This window comes from Bos indicus, chromosome 3, assembly GCF_029378745.1.
Source record: "Bos indicus isolate NIAB-ARS_2022 breed Sahiwal x Tharparkar chromosome 3, NIAB-ARS_B.indTharparkar_mat_pri_1.0, whole genome shotgun sequence".
Lineage (NCBI taxonomy): Eukaryota > Metazoa > Chordata > Mammalia > Artiodactyla > Bovidae > Bos > Bos indicus.
The window spans coordinates 106,649,061-106,652,323 of NC_091762.1; positions in this window are offsets into that span (position 1 = coordinate 106,649,061).

Here is a 3,263-nt window from a genome sequence, read left to right on the forward strand (position 1 = left end):
CACACTTACGTCTCTGTTTTAAAAAATTTTTTAAAGGAAATGAAGGCTCAGAGAATGAATGGTAAGGCCAGGACTTGAACTCAGATATCTTAACCTCAAGGCCACTATTTATCATGCATTCTCATCCGTGGCGAGTGAATCCAAATCTGAATGTGAAAACGGAGGTAACAGACCTCAAGTTCTGTGCTTCAGAGGAGGGAGAGTCTTCCCTGGCAGGCCAGGGGGTAGAGGAGGGGTAGGGGAGGAGGACAGGTGAAGGATGAAGCTCCTGTTCATCAAGAGAGCGGGAGGTGGTGTCCACCCCTGGTCTTGCTAAAGACCAGCCCACAGGGGAGCAGTTCAGGTAGAATCCTGAGTCCTCCCTAGATGGGCTTTTCCTGTGCTTTCACCTGCCACAGGGAAAGATGGATTCTCAGCTCATATTGTCCCAAATTAATAACCCTGGAGAAGACAGAGGCAAATCTCCCAGCACCTGTATATAAGAGTATAGGAGAGTGAGTGATGCAGCTGAGGTCATGTGCCCATCCTGGCTCAATCACTGTGTCCAGGGAAATAGGGTTCTCCCATTGGGCAGGTCTATGTCACATGCCTATTCCTGTGACCAGGGAGGCAGGGCCTGTTACTAGAAGAAGAGAGTGGGAAAGGATGCTAGTCAGCAAATCCAATAGCCACCAACTTCTGAGGAACATTTGTAGAAGTGATGTGGAGAATCTCATGGAAATTTAGAGGTGGGGACTATAGCCAGGCTTCAAGCTAGGACTTGGGAAACTGTCAGGACCAGAAGTAGCTCCCTCTCAGGGCAGCATGGTTTCTCTTTCATGGAGTCTCTGCTGCCTTCTGCTCATTGCTTCCATCTTTATATCCTGGTGGGCTCAATCTGCTCACAGAGTTTTTGCCTCCTCTCCGCTTTATGTTGCACATAACTACAGCTTGCTAAGGCCCATCTAGGTCTCTTAGAAGCCAACTATATTTTGTAGTATTCTTAGCTTCTTTTCCTATGGTTGACTAGCCAGCCTCTGTTTCCCAGTTCCCAGTTCCCGAGGAAGAGAAATCTGATTGGCCCAGATCTTTCCTTTCAACTCCGGCTACACAGGTCAGAGGTCACTAGACAGCAAGGGGATGGTTCACCTTTGCATCAGGTACTCACTGCCAGCCAAATAACGACTATACATTCTCCTCCTCCATGAGGCACCTGAGAATAATGGAAACCCTTCCTAGAATTTCATTATTTATTGTTGTGTAGCAAGACACCTCAAAACTTAATGCTGGAAACAACAAAAATGTATCATTTTTCATGATTCTGTGTGTTGGCTGGGCTCACCTGGGAGATTTTGTTGCTTCACACGCTGTTGGCTGGGGTTACTCATCCCACAGCACCCCACTAAGAGATGGGCTGCGACTGAAACCGTTAAGATGGTCTCATTCATATGTCTGCAACTGAAAGCTGCCTGAGAAATCATTGGCTTCTGATCCTCCAGGGCCTCACTGCTTCTGCATGTGAACTTTCCAGATTTCTTTACACTGTAACTGGCTCCCAAAAGGGCATAAAAAAGATCTGCAAGGCCTCTTAAAGCTTAAGCTTGGAAACCGCACATCACTTCTACAGCACTCTATCAGTCAAAGCAAGACACTGGGTCGACTCAGATTCAGTGCCACCTCTGGAAGGGAGGAATATTCAAGTCACACCGCCAAGGGGCAAGCAGGATGGGAGTTTGGGGTCATTTATGGAAACAATCTACCATGAGTGGAGAAAGACAACTCTAAACATACTTCCCTCAATCTTAAAATGTCTTGTTATGATTACAGTAAGTCCCCTACATACAAACCTTCAAGTTACGAACACAGATGTGAATGTACAATCACCTGGCCAATCGTGTCAGTTCATGTGTCTGGTGTATATTGTCACACGGGTGCCTCCTGTACAAGTGGTTGTGCTTTTGTGTATTTTATAGCACTGTATAGAGCACAATAGTACAGTATCTATTTCAAGCCCAGAATGGCCAGAAGCAAGCATAAAAACAGTGGTGATGTAGCTGGTACTGCTGTACTCTACTGTACTGTAAGATTAAAAATATTTCTTTCATTTTTTGTGTTTGTTTTATATGTATTATTTATGTGAAATATATTATAAACATAGTACAGTGCTATATAGCTGATTGTGCTAGTTGGGTACCTAGGCTAACTTTGTTGGACTTACAAACAGATTGAACTTACAAATGTATTCTTGGAACGGAATTCGTTTGTATGCAGGGGACTTACTGTATTTCTCCCTTCCTCCCATGCAGTTTGGTTGGTTCCTCCCAGGTCATGATGGAGAGTGGGCAGACCCCTGCATTCTGTACCCCATCCCAGTCATACTTCCTCCAAGCTCAGCCGGTATTTTTCTCCTGCTGCCCCCATCCACCTTTGCACTCTTTTAGACACACACAGAAATGTCCCTTGTTCGCTTCCTAACCCGTGCCTTGGAATGAGTGGCATCAGTGTCTACACCTCGGGCTCTGCATCAAGGAGGACAATGCTCTAGAACTCCAGGACGGTGGTCCAAGACTCTTGGTTTCCTAGGCTTTTCTATCCTCCTTGCATCTCACCACTTTAAGGCCAGTAACTAACCAAGCTCAGCAGGTGGGACCTGGGAGGGTGCGCCCCCTGCTGGCCATCGATGTCTGGTCTGGGTTCCTAGCCCCGCCAAGGGGAGCCTGGTGTTGCCACCGACTTCAAGGGTCCCTCCGCCTTGTTGGGGAGGAGCTGACGGGCTGGGCCCTCCAATGTGGCTCCCGCTAGAAGCAGGTTCCTGCTCTAGCAGGAACTGTCCATCCTGCTGGATGGAGCTGTCCATCCACCACCTCCTCTCCCTCCACGAAGTTGACTAGGATCCCAGGAGACATCGCTCAGGGTTCCAAGGTCCTGGCATCAGAGAGGAAATACGGTGGGGGCGGGGGAGGGGAGGGGAGAATAGCTTTTTAATTTTTTTTGGGGGGGGTGGCTAGAATTTCATTTTCTCCTTTGTGGATCACCATTCTGGGTTTAAAAAAAAAATAGTAGTCAGGCTTCCCCTTCTTTCGGTGCCGTTGACCGCCTGCGAAGAATAGGATTCCCGCAATCCCGAAACCTCAGCAGCCCGAAGGCCTGGTTTCAGGCTCAGTCCTGCGAGCCAAAGGGTCTAAACCCTCAGTAGGGGTGGGGCGGTCGGGGAAGGAGAGCTCAGTGTCCCGAAATATAACTCCACCAGCAACAGCAGCTACACACCGACTGCCGACTGGTCG